Source organism: Procambarus clarkii, chromosome 43, assembly GCF_040958095.1.
Source record: "Procambarus clarkii isolate CNS0578487 chromosome 43, FALCON_Pclarkii_2.0, whole genome shotgun sequence".
NCBI lineage: Eukaryota > Metazoa > Arthropoda > Malacostraca > Decapoda > Cambaridae > Procambarus > Procambarus clarkii.
The window spans coordinates 16,469,803-16,491,670 of NC_091192.1; the positions used below are offsets into that span (position 1 = coordinate 16,469,803).

Here is a 21,868-nt window from a genome sequence, read left to right on the forward strand (position 1 = left end):
ACCACCACCACCACACTCCAGCAGTCACCCACACTACCACCACCACCACACTCCAGCAGTCACCCACACCACCACCACCACCACCACCACCACACTCCAGCAGTCACCCACACCACCACCACCATCACCACCACCACACTCCAGCAGTCACCCACACTACCACCACCACCACACTCCAGCAGTCACCCACACCACCACCACCACCACCACACTCCAGCAGTCACCCACACTACCACCACCACCACACTCCAGCAGTCACCCACACCACCACCACCAACACCACCACCACACTCCAGCAGTCACCCACACCACCACTACCACCACCACCACCACACTCCAGCAGTCACCCACACTACCACCACCACCACACTCCAGCAGTCACCCACACCACCACTACCACCACCACCACACTCCAGCAGTCACCCACACCACCACCACCACCACCACACTCCAGCAGCCACCCACACCACCACCACCACACTCCAGCAGTCTCCCACACCACCACCACCACCACCACACTCCAGCAGTCACCACCACCACCACCACATTCCAGCAGTCACCCACACCACCACCACCACCACACTCCAGCAGTCACCACCACCACCAGCACCACCACACTCCAGCAGTCACCACCACCACCACCACCATCACCACACTCCAGCAGTCACCCACACCACCACCACCACCACACTCCAGCAAGTCACCCACACCACCACCACCACCACACTCCAGCAGTCACCCACACCACCACCACCACAGCACCACCTACCTTGAGGTTACCTTGAGGTGCTTCCGGGGCTTAGTGTCCCCGCGGCCCGGTCGTCGACCAGGCCTCCTGGTTGCTGGACTGATCAACCAGGCTGTTAGACGCGGCTGCTCGCAGCCTGACGTATGAGTCACAGCCTGGTTGATCAGGTATCCTTTGGAGGTGCTTATCCAGTTCTCTCTTGAACACTGTGAGGGGTTTGCCAGTTATGCCCCTTATGTGTAGTGGAAGCGTGTTGAACAGTCTCGGGCCTCTGATGTTGATAGAGTTCTCTCTCAGAGTACCTGTTGCACCTCTGCTTTTCAACGGGGGTATTCTGCACATCCTGCCATGTCTTCTGGTCTCATGTGGTGTTATTTCTGTGTGCAGGTTTGGGACCAGCCCCTCAATTATTTTCCACGTGTAAATTATTATGTATCTCTCCCGCCTGCGCTCAAGGGAGTACAGATTTAGGCTCTTTAGTCGGTCCCAGTAATTTAGATGTTTTACTGAGTGGATTCTAGCAGTAAAGGATCTCTGCACGCTCTCTAGGTCAGCAATTTCTCCAGCTTTGAAAGGGGCTGTCATTGTGCAGCAGTACTCCACTCTAGATAGCACAAGCGTTTTGAAAAGTATCATCATCGGTATAGCATCTCTAGTGTGAAAAGTTCTTGTTATCCAACCTGTCATTTTTCTTGCAGTTGTGACGGCTACTTTATTGTGTTCTTTAAAGGTAAGGTCTTCCGACATGAGTACACCCAGGTCCTTTACATTGCCTTTTCGTTCTATGTTATGATTTGCCTGAGTTTTGTACGTGGTTCCTGTTTTTATGTTTTCAATTTTTCCGTAGCGCATGAGCTGAAACTTATCCTCGTTGAATACCATATTATTTTCTGTAGCCCATAGAAAGACCTGATCAACATCTGATTGGAGGTTTGCCGTGTCCTCTATGTTGCCAACTCTCATGAAAATCCTAGTGTCATCTGCAAAGGATGATACAGTGCTATAGGTTGTGTTCTGGTCTATGTCCGATATGAGGATGAGAAAAAGTACTGGAGCAAGCACAGTACCCTGGGGGACTGAGCTCTTCACGGTTGATGGGCTGGATTTTATTTTGTTGACTATTACACATTGGGTTCTGTCAGTCAGGAAATTGTAGATCCATCTGCCTATTTTCCCGGTAATTCCTTTTGAACGCATTTTATGTGCAATAACACCATGGTCACATTTATCAAAAGCTTTTGCGAAATCTGTGTAAATTACATCAGCATTTTGTTTGTCTTCCATAGCATCTAATGCCATATCATAGTGGTCCAGCAACTGCGACAGGCAAGAGCGCCCTGTTCTGAAACCATGTTGTCCGGGGTTATGGAGATGCTGTGATTCCATGTATTTTGTGATCTTACTTCTTAGCACTCTCTCAAAAATTTTTATGATGTGCGATGTTAGTGCTATCGGTCTGTAATTTTTTGCCTCTGCCTTATTTCCTCCTTTATGGAGTGGTGCTATCTCTGCTGTTTTTAGTATGTCAGGGATAACGCCAGTATCTAGGCTTTGTCTCCACAGAATGTGAAGGGCCTGCGATAGTGGTTTTTTACAGTTCTTGATGAATATGGAGTTCCAAGAATCCGGGCCTGGTGCAGAGTGCATAGGCATACTGTTTATGGCTTCTTCAAAATCTAGTGGGAATAGGGCGACGTCTGATATGTGATTTGATGTTGGTATCATATCCATGAAAAATTCATTTGGGTTATCAATCTTTAGTGCATTTAATGGCTCACTGAAAAACAGAGTCGTACTGCTTCCTCAGTAACTCGCTCATTTCTTTGTTGTCATCTGTGAAAGTTCCATCTCCCTTTCGCAGGGGCCCGATACTAGATGTGGTTTTTGATCTTGATTTTGCATAGGAGAAAAAATATTTCGGATTTCTCTCTATTTCACTGATGGCCTATTGCTCTCTTTGCCTCTCCTGGGTTTTGTATGATTCTTGTAGCTTGAGTTCAATTGTTTCTATTTCTCAACCTAACCTTCTTCGCCGTTCTTGAGATAGGGTGCGACTCTCAAGTTGTTCCGCGATTCGTTTTCTTCGCCTATATAAGGAACGACGTTCCCGTTCCAATCTGCATCTCTTTCTCTTTTTTCTTAGGGGTATGCGGTTTGAACATATTTCTAGTGCTACTGAGCTTATTTTTTCCAGGCACTGGTTCAGGTTTGCATTTCCTAGCTGTTCTTCCCAGTTTATTTCTGTGAAGTCCTGGTTTATTTGCTCCCAGTTTATCCGTTTATTATTGAAGTTGAATTTGCTGAAATCTCCTCCACCGGGAATCTGGACTGGTTTTGGAGGTCCATTCCCCATGGTTGTCAGTACCTCAATTAAGTTGTGATCTGAGTAACAGGTATTTGTAATCATTATGTTCCCGATCAACTCATCATTATTAGTGAAAATGAGGTCCAGCGTGTTCTCCTTCCTAGTTGGTTCTACTATTTGCTGGTTTAAGGCAAACCTGTCGCACATCCGTAGCAGGTCATTTGCATGTGCCTGCTCATTTAGGCTACTTCCTGGTATTCTTTCTGATATTACTGTATTAGCCAGGTGCTTCCATTTCAGGTGCCGTAGGTTGAAGTCCCCAAGCAGGTTGATGTTAGGAGCTGGATTTGTGAGGTTTTCCAAGCAGTGTTCTATTTTCATTAGTTGGTCTTTAAACTGCTGAGGGTTTGCCTCCGGTGACTTATATACAAGGACAACAACTACATTTAGGATCTCTATTTTGACTATCAGCACTTCCACCATATCATTTGAGGTGTTTAGCAGCTCAGTACAGATGAGTGTGTCTTTGATGTAGAGGCTGACCCCACCCTGAAGCCGGTGTTTCCTATCACATCTGAAGAGATTGTATTCTGGGATCCATATTTCACCATCAAGGTAGTCCTTTGTGTGAGTTTCCGTTAGGGCTGCAAACACTGCATTTGCCTCATGAAGGAGACCATCTATAAAATGAACTTTGTTGGATTTGCGTGTTTTTATACCCTGGATGTTGGCAAATATAAATGATGTTATCGTGTTAGTGGAAGTGCTGGATGCTTTAATTGGTGTTAATATCTGAGGCTCTGGTAAGGAGGCCACTGTGTTTGCGTCCTCTCTAGCATTTGACCGAGTTGGTGGTAGAGTCTGGTCATTTTTAGCCATTCTTCTCCTCCTCCTCTTGCTAAAAAATTATCCCGGTTGATGGAGTAGTGGCTGTTTTCATAGTGGTAGTCTGTCGGTTTTATTCGCCTGGTACCTCTTATATGAAAAGCTGGGCATTCAGCATTGAAGCACTCTTTCCTGTCCAAAGAGTTCTTGCAAATTTCTGGGTGAAAGAATTCACAGCTTTTGGTACATTTTGGTACCACCACAGCACCACCACCACAACAACACCACCACCACCACCACCACCACAGCACCACCACCACAACAACACCACCACCACCACCACCACAGCACCACCACCACCACAGCACCACCACCACCACAGCACCACCACCACCACAGCACCACCACAACAACACCACCACCACCACCACCACCACAGCACCACCACCACCACAGCACCACCACCACCACCACAGCACCACCACCACAGCACCACCACAACAACACCACCACCACAGCACCACCACCACAACAACACCACCACAACAACAACACCACCACCACAGCACCACCACCACCACAGCACCACCACCACCACAGCACCACCACAGCACCACCACAGCACCACCACCACCACAGCACCACCACCACCACAGCACCACCACCACCACAGCACCACCACCACCACAGCACCACCACACCACCACCACCACAGCACCACCACCACCACCACAGCACCACCACCACCACAGCACCACCACAGCACCACCACAACAACACCACCACCACCACCACCACAGCACCACCACCACCACAGCACCACCACACCACCACCACCACAGCACCACCACAACACCACCACCACCACAGCACCACCACCACCACAGCACCACCACACCACCACCACCACAGCACCACCACCACCACAGCACCACCACCACCACAACAACACCACCACCACAGCACCACCACCACCACAGCACCACCACCACCACAGCACCACCACAGCACCACCACAGCACCACCACACAGGTGTACAGCGCTCCTCCCACAAATGTTTCATCAATTTGGATCGTCATTGTAATTAATAATATCCACATTATCACTCATATCATTAATTATCAGTTTAAGATGCTGTCACGCTAAGAACTAACTTCGTAGTGGGCGGATTTTCGTACGAAATATATGATTGGTCAAGCTGACCAAGGAACAGTTTTAATTGGTGTAGAGCTGTTCTCCCAGAACATAACACAGGGAACCAACAACCAATCAGCGTGGAGATCCACAATGACCAATGACAACACCGGTATATGGACGCCTCACTCTCCCAACCCAACAATTTAGAATCACTTTCAAAATCTGCCCATTTAATGTGAATCCTCAAAAACTGGCAGTTCCTTCATAAACAAACAAAATGGTTTATATACAGTAGAAAAAATTAGGCAAAATGATATAAGGATTGAACTTACATTTCTCCTTCTCCAGGATGGAATCCTTTACGAATCTGAAAGCAAAAGAGAAAGACGTTTACTGGACTAATTCATCTGAAGCATCCTGTATACTGAACTGGCTTAGACCCTCAGGTTATCAATCAAGATGTCTACCTCCTGAGTGGGATTTGAACACCCAACTGGATGACACAAAGATGATTATACCCGCCCCCCTTTCCCTATACTTATTGTATATACACTAGTATACTTTGGTCTTGAACTTTGATCAATCAGCAATTATATCCAATTGCTTTTGTGGTGATCTAAACCCTTACGCTGCTACCAACGCTTATTGGTGTTATAAGTTAAGAAATACTGTAATAACCACATTTATTAATGGTGCAGCAGTAAGTAAAATATTGTTGAATTCTTCAAACCAAAACCAACACACATATACGCTGTTATAACCCAATAGAAGTGAATATGGACACACACACACACACACACACACACACACACACACACACACACACACACACACACACACACACACTTTAATTAATTGCTGTAAATTGCAGTTGAGCAGTTTAAGGATTAATAACTCTCCGAGGGTAGGCAGGGCAGCCAGCACCACACATTAAACAACCCAAACATGGAATGAACAGAAAGTGACGAGTTTTCAGTCTGTCCTGGGAAAGTGACAGTGATTGATTAATTGAATGAATGGAGATTAGGGCACCCCAAAGATGGCACGGGCATGAATAGCCCGTAAGTGGCGGCTGTTTGAAACCAATAGCAGTAGCTGGTACTGTAGATCTGAGGATGAATGGGATCTGGAAAGAGGGACAGTCGGAAGTACAGTGTATGAGAGTATAGAAGTATGAAAGCTTAGGTGTTGCAGGGAGTAGAGCCAAGGGTCAACCGGGCAAGGGTGAGGATTTTTGTACACATAACAGAATCAATCACACCGCACACAGCACCAAGGAGTGGGGGGGGGGGGGTGGTAAGAGGGTCGAGCCACAGCCAGAAGCGCTTGTTTGATATTCCAGCACACCATCACTATCTCAAGGGACCCTCAAGGGCGCTATTTGGTCCTGTTTGTCTGGTTTTGTTTTGACTTCGTGTGTGTACATGAGTGTCCGCAGGCGACAGTGTGGAGTGTTGTGGGAGGTCCTCCACCATATTATATTGTCACAGGTCACTCCCTCCAGTACCTTCAGCCTTACCTAAGTGACAGGCTCCAGTATGCATACATACATATATATATATATATATATATATATATATATATATATATATATATATATATATATATATATATATATATATATATATATATATATATATATATATATATACACACACACGTTTATCGAGAAACTGTAGCACAAGGGTCTACTTCCTCAACTCACAACCGAGGGACCCGGATTCAATCTACGGCCAGGACAGAAACGGCTGGACACATTTTCTTTCATCTGAAGCATGTGCTTACCCAGCAGTAAAATAAGCTACCGTGGAGTGAGGGAACTGTTGTGGGTGGCATCCTGGGCAAGGTCAGTGAGAGGCCTACAGGCACCTCCATGAGCCTAAGTACACACCCCGACAACATAAGTTATATCATGTGGAGGGGGGGGGGGGTAATACCCAGTCGTTCCTACCAGTCGCCACTCCGTAAAAATGCAACTGTTTTGCCTGACCAGAAGCGTTCACGCCTTCTCCATCCAGGACCAGTCTCGGGCATACGAGCCAAAAGCGACGTTATTTTTAAGAGGACGGGTTGCTCAGGCAACGTCAGTACACCAGTGCTTTAATTTCGACGAACGTCACAGTTTTGACCCACCTGCGTTGATTCCGGGGCTTAGCGTCCCTGCGGCCCGGTCGTCGACCAGGCCTCCTGGTTGCTGAACTGGTCAACTAGGCTGTTGGAAGCTGGTTGCTGGACTGGTCAACTAGGCTGTTGGACGTGGCTGCTCGCAGCCTGACGTATGAGTCACAGCCTGGTTGATCAGGTATCCTTTGCAGGTGTTTATCCAGTTCTCTGTTGAACACTGTGAGGGGTCGGCCAGTTATGCCCCTTATGTGCAGTGGAAGCGTGTTGAACAGTCTCGGACTTCTGATGTTGATAGTTCTCTCTCAGAGTACCTGTTGCACCTCCGCTTTTCAACGGGGGTATTCTGCACATCCTGCCATGCCTTCTGGTCTCATGTGGTGTTATTTCTGTGTGCAGGTTTGGGACCAGCGCCTCTACTGTTTTCCATGTGTAAATTATTATGTATCTCTCCCGCCTGAACTCAGGCGGGGTGGCCTAAGATGGGGTATTGAAGGGATGAGGTACTGAAGAGCCTTGAACGCCAGAGTTCACTGGAAGGCACCTTTATGTCTCGTGGTGATGTTTATCGTCCTGGGGAGAGGACCTGGTTGATGGGGTTCTGGGAGTTCTTCTACTCGCTTCACTTGTGTGAGTTTGGTCCACCAGGGGCCGAGCGGACAGCACACTGGAAGGGTGATCCTGTGGTTCCGGGTTCGATCCCGGGCGCCGGCGAGAAACGATGGGCAGAGTTTCTTTCACCCTATGCTCTTGTTACCTAGCAGTAAATAGGTACCTGGGAGTTAGTCAGTTGTCACGGGCTGCTTCCTGGGGGTGGAGGCCTGGTCGAGGACCGGGCCGCGGGGACACTAAAGCCCCGAAACCAACTCAAGATAACCTCAAGATAACCAGGTTGTTGCTTGGAGCGGTCCGCAGGCCCACATACCCCGGTTGGTCCGGCACTCCTTGAAGAAACAATCTGTTTTTCTCTTGAAGATGTCCACGGTTGTTCCTGTAATATTTCTGGTGTTCGCTGGGAGGGTGTTGAACAACCGCGGACCTCTGATGTTTGTACAGTGTTCTCTGATTGTGCCTATGGCACCTCTGCTCTTCACTGGTTCTATTCTGCATTTTCTTCCATATTGTTCACTCCAGAATGTTGTTATTTTACTGTGCAGATTTGGGACCTGGCCCTCTAGTATTTTCCACGTGTATATTATTTGGTATCTCTCTCGTTTTCTTTCTAGTGAGTACATTTGGAGGGCTTTGAGACGATCCCAATAATTTAGGTGCTATATCGCGTCTATGTGTGCCGTATATGTTCTCTGTATTCCCTCTATTTCAGTGATTCAGGGACGGTGATCTCAGCGACGACAGAGGTGGCAGGGACCACTAGAGCCTCACTAGACGTGTTAGTAGGGGCCCACACAGCATTGATCCAGTAGGCTATACTAGGCCTCCCCCCCTCCCCCAGCCCTCTGCCTCTCCCCTCTCCTTTATCACCATCCCTTCCTCTAGGCCCTCCCCCCTCCCCTCCAAGTCTCCCCTTCTCCAACTTGTCCATCTCCCTTCCCAACTATCCCTACCCATCGCTCTCTATTCCAAGACCTCCAATTCTTTTCTCCTACTCCTGTCCAACACTCTCCTGTCCCAGTTGTTTAAATCTCTCCCCCGTCTCATCCCAGTATCCCTATTGTTTACATATCCTCCCCCTCTTCTCTATCCCATCCCTATTGGTATGGGATACTCAGCTCCGGGTCCAGATTCATGGAATTCAATATTTATAAAGAAATGCAAAGTGCCGGTAGCACAGACACTCAGTATAGTGTGGAGGAAGAGCTTGTACCCAGGGGAGATACCAGATGCGCTTAAAGTAGCAGACATAGCCCCTCTACACAAGGGAGGGAGCAAAGCATTGGCAAAAAATTATAGACCACTTGCACTAACGTCCCACATAATAACAGTATTTGAGAGAGTGATTAGGAGTCAGGTCACCAATTTCATGGGGACCAATGACCTCCACAACCCAGGCCAACATGGATTTCGAGCGGGAAGATCGTGCCTCTCACAGCTACTTGAGCACTACGACAAAGTCACTGAGGCATTAGAAGAAAAACAGAATGCTGATGTGATATAAACGGACTTCGCAAAGGCATTCGATAAATGTGACCATGGCGTGATAGCACACAAAATGAGGTCAATGGGAATAACTGGTAAAGTAAGACGCTGGATACTCAGTTTTCTATCTAACACAACACAGCGAGTAACGTCAATCATATAAAATCGAGTCCAAGCGCAATTAAAAGCTCAGTACCTCGAGGTACAGTTCTTGCACCACTGCTGTTCCTTATTCTCATATCAGATAAGACAAAAAATATAAGTCACAGCTTCGTGTCATCCTTTGCAGATGATACAAAAATCAGCATGAAAATTACCTCTGCTGAAGACATTGAAAAACTTCAAGCAGATATTAATAAAGTTTTTGACTGGGCAACAGAAAATAACGTGATGTTTAACAGTGATAAATTCCAGGTACTCAGGTATGGTGGGGATATTAGGAGAGCCGGTCGGCCGAGCGGACAGCACGCTGGACTTGTGATCCAGTGGTCCTGGGTTCGATCCCAGGCGCCGGCGAGAAACAATGGGCAGAGTTTCTTTCACCCTATGCCCCTGTTACCTAGCAGTAAAATAGGTACCTGGGTGTTAGTCAGCTGTCACGAGCTGCTTCCTGGGGGTGGAGGCCTGGTCGAGGACCGGGCCGCGGGGACACTAAAAAAAAGCCCCGAAATCATCTCAAGATAATCTCAAGATGGTAAAAATAAGAACCTTACACATAATACAGGGTACAAAACACAATCAAATCTTCCCATAGTAGAAAAACAGCATGTCAAGGATTTGGGAATAATGATGTCTGACGACCTAACGTTTAGGGAGCATAACCAAGCAAATATTGCGTCAGCCTGAAAGATTATCGGATGGATAACGAGAACTTTCAAATCCAGAGATCCCATCACAATGGTTGTACTATACAAATCACTTGTGTTGTCCCGTCCTGAGATGGCTCAGTACTCTTCAGAGCAGGAGAGATTGCTGAAATAGAGGGAATACAGAGAACATATACGGCACGCATAGACGAGATAAAGCACCTAAATTATTGGGATCGTCTCAAAGCTCTCCAAATGTACTCTCTAGAAAGGAGACGAGAGAGATACCAAATAATATACACGTGGAAGAAACTGGAGAGCCAGGTCCCAAATCTACACAGTAAAATAACAACATACTGGAGTGAACGATATGGAAGAAAATGCAGAATAGAACCAGTGAAGAGCAGAGGTGCCATAGGCACAATCAGAGAACACTGTATAAACATCAGAGGTCCGCGGTTGTTCAACGTCCTCTCAGCGAGGATAAGAAATATTGCCGGAAAAACCGTGGACATCTTCAAAAGAAAACTAGATCATTTTCTCCAAGGAATGCCGGACCAGCCGGGCTGTGGTTGGTACGTAGGCCTGCGGGCCGCTCCAAGCAATAGCCTGGTGGGTCAAACTCTCACAAGTCAAGCCTTTCCTCGGGCCGGGCTTGGGGAGTAGAAGAACTGCCAGAACCCCATCAACCAGGTATTCACCTGAGAAGATGTAGAGGTTATGGAAACAGCGTGTCCCTGTGGGACGTCCCGCAAGAGGCTCCGGCTCTGGGACCCAAGCTGTGGGACCCAGACTGTGGGACCCCGGCTGTGAGACCCAAGCTGTGGGACCCAAGCTGTGGGACCCGAGCTGTGAGACCCAAGCTGTGGGACCCAGACTGTGGGACCCCGGCTGTGAGACCCAAGCTGTGAGACCCAGACTGTGGGACCCAAGCTGTGGGACCCAAGCTGTGGGACCCAAGCTGTGGGACCCAAGCTGTGAGACCCAAGCTGTGAGACCCAAGCTGTGGGACCCAAGCTGTGGGACCCAAGCTGTGGGACCCAAGCTGTGAGACCCAAGCTGTGGGACCCAAGCTGTGGGACCCAAGCTGTGGGACCCAAGCTGTGGGACCCAAGCTGTGGGACCCAAGCTGTGGGACCCCGCCTCTGGGCGTGGGAGTGTGTGTGATTATGAGACGTTGTGCGATAGATTGTGAGAGAGCCATCCCTGCCCTTGTGTGGCAGTGCACAATAAAAAGTTGTTTTTACATATTCATACATTAAAATATTGACTGTAACCATGATATACATGTCTACAGTTTCAGCTTCCGCCTACAGTTTAGACCTATTGTCTTATGTATGACCCTCTGTCCTGTGTGGCAGTGAATACCAGCATTATCCTCACTTTAACAAGACTTAATTGAAATCTTCAGATTAGGCAAAATTGTAATTAAATTTTGTCAATAAAGATGTTAATAATAAGACTGTGAGAGCGTGTGAGAGTGGTGTGAGTGTGGGGAAGCAGGGTGCTGGTGGCAGGATACAGTTATCACACACTGAGTACCCTGACACAGTTCACCTTCCACCTCCAGGGCGGCCAGTTAGGGCCCGGTACCTCACCACCACTACCACTGGCAAGATACCAACCCCGCCCGGCGATAAACCATAATTCGTACCAAATGTCTACAAACGACAGGGACTAATACTTATACCACCCGGGGGGGGGGGGGGGGCGGATTCAACGAGCATTTTTTTATTGTTGCCGCCGAAGGTGACTAGTTTATTGTGCACCCCATACTCATCTTGTGAGCGGTAGCGCAAAAACATTACAGAGGGCACAAAAGGTCTTTGTCAGACCTCATCTTAGATTATTACATAAACAGTTTCATCTATCCTTCACACCTTATAGTTACATGTCAGCTAGTTACAGAGAAAGTTCTATTACAAGAGCTATATATTTACAGTAAGTCATTATACATTAATGGTAGGTCTTATCGCTAATACATAATAGTTTGATCAATGGAGATATTACAGAGTCATAGGGGAGCTGCTGTTTATTATTAGTCCTCACAATACACTACTTGTTTCTTAATCTCATATGTCATTTATCTACTGGGAACGAAATATGGATAAAGTACAAGGATTTCAAGTATTTTATCCATGGTAATAAGATAGGTTGCCATATCATACAGTGTGAGCTTAGATTTATCTCTAAATGACTCAATTTTACTACAATCCGAGATATAGTGTTCGAGTGTGTGTCCCTGCCTATGTCCACACACTTTACACTTTACTTCATCTAGATCCCTATACAAGCCGAACTGCCAGAGATACTTGTAGCCAAGTCTTATACGAGCTGTGACAACATCTGTTAGTCTACTGACTTTGTTACTTGCCCCATACACATGTTTTACTTCACACATTTCATTGTGATGAGAAATGGACCTGCTAGTTCCAGTTTGCACAGTTGTACTTCTCTTCAAATCCATCCAGGAGTTCTCGTCTAATGACACTTTTAAGGGACCTATTTGATAACTCAAGATTCCGTTCAATACTGTCTTTATTTACTGCAGCCTTAGCAAGGGCGTCAACTTTGTCATGTTCCTGCAGGCCAATGTGAGAAGGAATCCACAACATTTTTATATTTACCCTCTTTCTAAGTATGCTCATATATATCTATGTCTGGCTTCTGAGATAAGCACGTTATTCCTTGATTGCAAACTGTTTATTGCTCGTAGTGAGGAAAGGGAGTCGGAAATAATTAAGCTGTCTACTTCAGTGTTGTCAATTTCGAGTGCTACCAACTCAGACACAGCACCGCTCCTGTGCCAGGTTAGTCCACTACGGGCTCACCATAGCCCGTGCTACTTGGAACTTGTTCCGAGTAGCGGAATCTATAACAACATACCAACTCGGCTTGCATTGTGGATGCCCAGTTACTAATTCGAATATTTCTTTGAATTGTGCTGCCATCGGACTGATGAGCAATAACAGCACTTCCTACCCTCCCTGTAGCTGTGTCAGCTTGTATATTGTGAATGTGTTCTCGAGCAGCAATGCAGGAACCTCGGCATGATTTCATACATACCAGCTTGATGGGGTTCTGGGAGTTCTTCTACTCCCCAAGCCCGGCCCGAGGCCAGGCTTAACTTGTGAGAGTTTGGTCCACCAGGCTGTTGCTTGGAGCGGCCCGCAGGCCCACATACCCACCACAGCCCGGTTGGTCCGGCACTCCTTGAAGGAAACTATCTAGTTTCCTATTGAAGATGTCCACGGTTGTTCCGGCAATATTTCTTAAGAGTCGCTGGGAGGACGTTGAACAACCGCGGACCTCTGATGTTTATACAGTGTTCTCTGATTGTGCCTATGGCACCTCTGCTCTTCACTGGTTCTATTCTGCATTTTCTTCCATATCGTTCACTCCAGTACGTTGTTATTTTACTGTTTCGATTTGGGACCTGGCCCTCCAGTATTTTCCATATGTATATTATTTGGTATCTCTCTCGTCTCGTCATAGCGCGTTCTTGGCGGAAGCGTCGGATTCAACGAACTGTTTACGAACGACGGTCTCCTAAACAACACCGCTGCTCCACGAGCCCTCGGCTTTACGTAAACCGTATTTAAGTTAATTTTTCTCGACTACGCAACCCGGGGGGCTGGAAATCCCTCTATCGGGATTTCCTATTTATGTATTATGAAATACATATTTACAGGCACGAAGAGCCAGTAAATACGTATTTACAGGCACCAAGAGCCAGTAAATACGTATTTACAGGCACGAAGAGCCAGTAAATACGTATTTACAGGCACCAAGAGCCAGAAAATACGTATTTACAGACAACAAGAGCCAGTAAATACGTATTTACAGGCACGAAAAGCCAGTAAATACGTATTTACAGGCACGAAGAGCCAGTAAATACGTATTTACAGGCACGAAGAGCCAGTAAATACGTATTTACAGGCACGAAAAGCCAGTAAATACGTATTTACAGGCACCAAGAGCCAGTAAATACGTATTTACAGGCACGAAGAGCCAGTAAATACGTATTTACAGGCACGAAGAGCCAGTAAATACGTATTTCATGAAAAGATAAATATCATCACGGGAAGATATGATGACAGTAGTTATTAAGTAGTTATAAACACCGCTGAACTTTAAATATCGGAAGCTAATAATTGCTTTGCAAATAAAAATAAATAAATAAAATCACAGCGTGAAATAAAAATCCCACATGAATAATAAGTAAATAGGGATTAATAAAGGCGACAAGTTAACGAAAGCCACAAGAAGGTTATCGAGCTATTACAGGTAAAGGTCGTGTCACAAGCAGTTACAGTTTTACAGGCAACTGTAAACTGTGGTGGGTATGTGGGCCTGCGGGCCGCTCCAAGTAACAGCCTGGTGGACCAAACTCTCACAAGTCGAGCCTGGCCTCGGGCCGGGCTTGGGGAGTAGAAGAACTCCCAGAACCCCATCAAGCAGGAATCACCAGGTGTTAGTGTGGAGCGCGACAATGATGGCCAGTATGAACATCCTTAACTGGCGACTGGTCATTATTAACCAAGTGCCAGCTTTACTACATGACAATATCAACTAACTTTATGTATCTCAATAACTGTCTTTATATGCTAAGGGTGGAAGAGTTGAAGGATAGGAAGGGAGGGAGGAAGGATAGGGAGGAAGGAAGGATAGGGAAGGATGAAGGGTAGGGAGGGAGGAAGGGTAGGGAGGATAGGGAGGGAGGGTGGAAGGGTAGGGAGGATAGGGAGGGAGGGAGGGAGGAAGCAGACTTCCTCCCTCCCTCCCTCCCTATCCTCCCTACCCTTCCACCCTCCCTCCCTATCCTCCCTACCCTTCCTCCCTCCCTACCAAGTCCAAGTCCTAGTCACCAAGCCCTGGAGTGTTCACTAACAGGGAAGGTCGTCCCATTGAGAGGCGGGGCCAAAGAGCCAAAGCTCAACCCCAGCAATCACAACTCCTGCTTGATACCTGGTTGATGGGGTTCTGGGAGTTCTTCTACTCCCCAAGCCCGGCCCGAGGCCAGGCTTGACTTGTGAGAGCTTGGTCCACCAGGCTGTTGCTTGGAGCGGCCCGCAGGCCCACATACCCACCACAGCCCGGTTGATCCTGAACTTCTCTTAGAAAATAGTACAGTTTTCTCTTGAAGATGTCCATGGTTGTTCCGGCAATATTTCATATTGTCGCTGGGAGGACGTTGAACAACCGCGGACCTCTGATGTTTATACAGTGTTCTCTGATTGTGCCTATGGTACCCCTGCTCTTCACTGGTTCAATCTTGCATTTTCTTCCATATCGTTCACTCCAGTACGTTGTTATTTTACTGTGTAGATTTGGGACCAGGCCCTCCAGTATTTTCCATGTGTATATTATTTGGTATCTCTCTCGTCTCCTTTCTAGAGAGTACATTTGGAGAGCTTTGAGACGATCCCAATAATTTAGGTGTTTTATCTCGTCTATGCGTGCCGTATATGTTCTCTGTATTCCCTCTATTTCAGCAATCTCTCCTGCTCTGAAGGGGGAAGTGAGTACTGAGCAGTACTCAAGACGGGACAACACAAGTGACTTGAAGAGTACAACCATTGTGATGGGATCCCTGGATTTGAAAGTTCTCGTAATCCATCTGATCATTTTTCTGGCTGACGCGATATTTGCTTGGTTATGCTCCCTAAACGTTAGATCGTCGGACATCATTATTCCCAAATCCTTGACATGCTGTTTTTCTACTATGGGAAGATTCGATTGTGTTTTGTACCCTGTATTATGTTTCAGATCCTCATTTTTGCCGTGCCTGAGTACCTGAAATTTATCACTGTTAAACATCATGTTATTTTCTGCTGCCCAATCGAAAACTTTGTTGACATCTGCTTGTAGTTTTTCAATGTCTTCAGCAGAGGTAATTTTCATGCTGACTTTTGTGTCATCTGCAAAGGACGACACGAAGCTGTGATTTATATTTTTGTCTATATCAGATATGAGAATAAGGAACAGTAGCGGTGCAAGGACTGTACCCTGAGGTACAGAGCTTTTAACTGCGCTTGGACTCGATTTTATCTGATTGACTGTTACTCTTTGTGTTCTGTTCGACAGGAAATTGAGTATCCAGCGTCCTACTTTTCCAGTTATTCCCATTGACCTCGTTTTGTTAGCCATCCCCCCATGGTCACATTTGTCGAATGCCTTTGCAGAGTCTGTGTATACAACATCTGCATTTTGCTTTTCTTCTAGGTTTTCTGTGATTTTGTCATTTTGGTTGAGTAACTGTGACAGACAGGACCTTCCCGCTCTAAATCCATGTTGTCCTGGATTGTGCAATTCATTGTTTTCCATAAAACTAGAAATTTGATTCCTAATCACTCTCTCAAACACTTTTATTATGTGCGATGTTAGTGCAACTGGCCTATAATTTTTGGTAAGCTGGGTTAAGGCCGACGTGAGACAGACTGACTTGACCCCAAACTGTTCCTCTGTGAACGAGCCGCCGTGTTGACCACCTACTAGTGTTGTCCCCCACCTCCCTGGCACCTCTCTGGTAGTCCTCCCTCTCAGGACTACGAATCCAGAGCGCTGTCCACTCAGCCGTCAGGCCCCCCTAACGTAGCTGACATATATATATACGTCAGTCACAATAGGGGCGTGTTAGTCCCGACGCACATATAGCGGCCCTCTTGTCACCATTCTTAGGCACTACGGGCTCACCATAGCCCGTGTTACCTGGAACTTTTTGTTCCAGGTAGCGAATCTTTAACAACAACAACAATACCATTCTTACAGAGAAATAAGCACATGCAGCTCTTGTTTTCCCTGGTATAACTGGTTACGGCGGTCAGCAGCCTCTCACCTCCTAGTTATAATAATGTTAACTGCGTAAGGCCTATTGACCCATACGAGGCAGCAGCTCATATGTATAACTAGCCAGAGTCATTCATCTATGTCAACCTCAGGTGTGAACACTCCAGGGATAACTCCAGGCAAGTTAACACGCCTGGACCGGTAACTGTGCCCCTCCCCTCCCCCCCCCCCCCCCCACCCCCACCCCCACACATAACTCAACAACCATGTTTCAAAATCACTATTTACCCAGATCTTTTCTGACGCCAACCTTGACTAATTTTGACCTATTGTATCGTGCTGAAACTGGTGTTGAACCATTGAACACGAGCTATGCATGCTGCCTTATTTACAGCTTCTCATCCCTCTGTAAGCTCAAACATTTATTCTTCCTCTCGACATAAGTTAAATAAATCATCTTAATGATTAATCCTTATCAATCTCTTGATAAGGATTGCTTATATTTGGCGAGATTAACTTTCTCCTTCTTGCTTGTTCTGGCGAGATATGTCCAGTCTATACTACGGAGCCTCAACTGTCTGGTCTAAACGGGGCGTGATAACTGTCTGGTCTATATGGGGCGTGATAACTGTCTAGCCTATATGGGGCGTGATAACTGTGTGGTCTATATGGGGCGTGATAACTGTCTGGTCTATATGGGGCGTGATAACTGTCTGGTCTATATGGGGCGTGATAACTGTCTGGTCTATATGGGGCGTGATAACTGTGTGGTCTATATGGGGCGTGATAACTGTCTGGTCTATATGGGGCGTGATAACTGTCTGGTCTATATGGGGCGTGATACAGCCTCAATATTAGACATATCCTTTGTGACGATAATCTCCTTCAAGAGATTGAGCCTGGTCTTCCCTCCCAAGTTCGTCGCTATATACATCCCTATACAACTAATATGGAAGGAATATCCAACAAATACAACACCAAGGTTTGCCAGAGAGCAAACGTATGCAGCACCAGGAACACCTGCTCCCCCCGCCACTCGAATCACCAAACTACCTGTCGTCGCCTGCTCATCGCTGATTGGCTGCGTGTCCAGTTGCACCTGCCCTCCACCCGCCACACTACCTGATGTCTGGGGCCACACGACCTACAGACCTCAGAATATCCAGTGCTTTCAACAAGTTAACACATCTCGTTGGTAGACTAAGCTCTGGCTTACGTGTACTAAGAGAGGTGGCAGCTTAAAGCCAATATTCCTGCACCTATTATCTGATTGTATATTGTTCACTTGTTATTAGTCACTTGTCTTAATGTAACTTTTCATTTTGTCATTTGATTATTCTTATTATTTTGATTGATTTTATGTTCCAATTTGTATGTCCATTTATTCATGTTTTGCTTTTCTAACGTAATTAAAATCTCTTTGTTAAATTTACTTGTGTTTTGTGTGGCTTCCCATTACCTTACCACAGACGAAGTTCCAGATTTTCTATTTTTTGTTTCTATATGTGACGAGGCCATACCCCTAGCTTTTGAAACAGCCGAACACCAACGCGTTACCGTCACACCTTCCTTACACTTCAAGGAATAAATCCCAGTGTCCTGTTTGTTTTATTATATACATTTATGCATTTATATTTTCGGCTTAAGATCTCTATTAATCACCAGTCACACACACACATTATTTATATATATATATATATATATATATATATATATATATATATGTGTCGTACCTAGTAGCCAGAACTCACTTCTGAGCCTACTATGCAAGGCCTGATTTGCCTAATAAGCCTAGTTTTCATGAATTAATGTTTTTTCGACAACCTAACCTAACGTTTTCGGCTACCTAACCTAACCTAACCTATAAAGATAGGTTAGGTTAGGTTAGGTAGGGTTGGTTAGGTTTGGTCATATATCTACGTTAATTTTAACTCTAATAAAAATAAATTGACCTCATACATAATGAAATGGGTAGCTTTATCATTTCATAAGAAAAAAATTAGAGAAAATATATTAATTCAGTAAAACTTGGCTTATTAGGCAAATCGGGCCTCGCATAGTAGGCTGAGAAGTGAGTTCTGGCTACTAGGTACGACATTATATATATATATATATATATATATATATATATATATATATATATATATATATATATATTTAATTTGTGAGGGTACCACCTCTGGTGCCAATGTGGGGACCCATAGCCTCGGAGAAGAAAATAAAAAGTATTCAGAGGAGACCTTGTGGTTTCTCACTGAACACTTATATTATCTTCTCCTACCACCCCCATTCTTTTGTATGTACACATATATGTTTGCTTTATTTGAACTTTGTTACAAAAAAGGAGTTACATATGGGTTACAAAGATGGTTATCATAGGTTGTCGAGTTCCTCCAGCTCCTCAGATGGCGGGCAGGAACCCTGGATGCAGTGCGCATTTCCCCTCTGTATCGCCACGCTGAGGCGCTGGAAAAGAAAGCTGGCAGCTCTAGGGTCCCTTGTTGTTTCAATAATCCTAGAACCCAGTTCCTTCAAAAAACTGGTAGCACTTTTACCCCAGGCGCCGAGTGTCTCAGAAGCAATGGGGACAAAATTGTGGTGGTGATCCAGTTCTCTATACTTACGGGATTTGGCTGCTTCCCTGTGGGTGGCAGCGCCACCTGGTTGTGCAACACTGAGGTTAATGTAGGTGCTAGCCAGGGTTGATACGCACGTGTAGTCCCATATATATATATATATATATATATATATATATATATATATATATATATATATATATATATATATATAAAATCATCTTTTCCCGCATTCACAGTTGGTATAGTTTCAATATCTGGCAACTTTTATTATTACTCAAGCTGAGAACCCTTGATTTTTCAGCTTAATTAACAACTGCTCTTGTCCATTTTCGAAGCCTTTGACGATGCTTATGTAACAAATTTTGTCTTAATAGTGATTTTGTTTCTTTCTAGTGATTTTGTGGCAGCTCATCCGGTCCCAAAATTAAGAGGATGTGAATTCTGCAAATTAAATTTTAAATAATAAACTGATTACCTGGGCACTAATAAATAAAGACCTCGCAGAAATAAGCTGGGAAAAACAGCTTAGAGAATGACGATATAAATCAGTGCTTCGAGAAAATATGTACAATAGCACTATAAATATGCTCAAGTCTTATACAATAAGAGAAACAGATGTAAACTGGGATGAGAACGGCGTCCCCTCCCGAGGCGGAGAAATAAAATCCCAGAACTGGAACGCTCAAGCCTATCCCAAGATGGACAAGGAACGCTCAAGCCTATCCCAAGATGGACAAGGAACGCTCAAGCCTATCCCAAGATGGACAAGGAACGCTCAAGCCTATCCCAAGATGGACAAGGAACGCTCAAGCCTATCCCAAGATGGACAAGGAACGCTCAAGCCTATCCCAAGATGGACAAGGAACGCTCAAGCCTATCCCAAGATGGACAAGGAACGCTCAAGCCTATCCCAAGATGGACAAGGAACGCTCAAGCCTATCCCAAGATGGACAAGGAACGCTCAAGCCTATCCCAAGATGGACAAGGAACGCTCAAGCCTATCCCAAGATGGACAAGGAACGCTCAAGCCTATCCCAAGATGGACAAGGAACGCTCAAGCCTATCCCAAGATGGACAAGGAACGCTCAAGCCTATCCCAAGATGGACAAGGAACGCTCAAGCCTATCCCAAGATGGACAAGGAACGCTCAAGCCTATCCCAAGATGGACAAGGAACGCTCAAGCCTATCCCAAGATGGACAAGGAACGCTCAAGCCTATCCCAAGATGGACAAGGAACGCTCAAGCCTATCCCAAGATGGACAAGGAACGCTCAAGCCTATCCCAAGATGGACAAGGAACGCTCAAGCCTATCCCAAGATGGACAAGGAACGCTCAAGCCTATCCCAAGATGGACAAGGAACGCTCAAGCCTATCCCAAGATGGACAAGGAACGCTCAAGCCTATCCCAAGATGGACAAGGAACGCTCAAGCCTATCCCAAGATGGACAAGGAACGCTCAAGCCTATCCCAAGATGGACAAGGAACGCTCAAGCCTATCCCAAGATGGACAAGGAACGCTACGTAGAGAAACGATCGAGTTAAACCTACAAAACAATATAAAATGCAGGAAAAGGAAAGACAGTAAAAAGTCATCAGCGAAATTGAGAGGAATTCAAAATCCTTTTTATCCTAAGCAAGAACAAACACTACACCCAGCATTGGGCCCTTGAGCAAGGCTGATGGAACCTCAACAGATGACAACAACGAAATGAGTGAAATACTGAGGCTTCAGTACGATTCTGTTTTCAGTGAAACCTGAACATATTAAAGATTATTGATCAAAACTAATTCTTTATGAATGTTAAACCAACATCGATTCCCATATCAGATGTCACCATAACCCCAATGGACTTTAAAGTAGCCATAGACACCACGCCCAACCACTCTGCACTGGACCCTAATTCCTAGAAATCTTACATTCAAGAAATACCAAAAAAAGTATCACAGGCCTTAAAAACTGTTTGAAGACAGAGCCAAGCCACTGGTGTTATCCCCGACATAGTTAAAACAGCGGAGATAACACCACTCCATAAAGTGTTTGAAGTTCAAGGAGTTTAAAGGAGAGAGGAACTTGAATCCAAGATCTTGAACCTCAAGCACACTCGTTCAAGCATAAGACCATAACACAAGGCAAACCCAAGGTAGTGACCTCGGTCCTGGTTCTCTGACATCTTGCCTTGTTATTACCCTTCACCCATTCCTCTCTTAACCATTCCACCCATCTCTGGCGCCCTCCCACCCTTCTACTTTACTCTGGTCCAGGTAAGTAGTGACAGGGAGGGGGGGGGGGTGGAAGGAAAATGAGGGGAGGGGGAGATAGCGATAAAGGGGAAGGAGATACCGGGAAGAGGGAAGGGAAATGACTAGAAACGTAGGCCGATAACAAGAAGGGAGGGGGGGGTGGGGAGGGTGAGATAGCGAGATACCTGCTTGATGGGGTTCTGGGAGTTCTTCTACTCC

The 21,868-nt window shown here is 45.9% G+C and overlaps 1 long non-coding RNA gene across 2 annotated transcripts in view; it reads right to left on the bottom strand.

Annotated features, from left to right (window-relative positions):
- The window catches only part of LOC123755774 (uncharacterized), a 220,055-nt gene that overhangs the window by 107,156 nt on the left and 91,031 nt on the right, over positions 1 to 21,868 (bottom strand). For both annotated transcript variants that reach the window (XR_011221976.1, XR_011221977.1), the window contains exon 3: positions 5,348 to 5,382. This is a non-coding gene — a long non-coding RNA (uncharacterized lncRNA). The remainder of the gene's footprint in view (positions 1 to 5,347; positions 5,383 to 21,868) is intronic.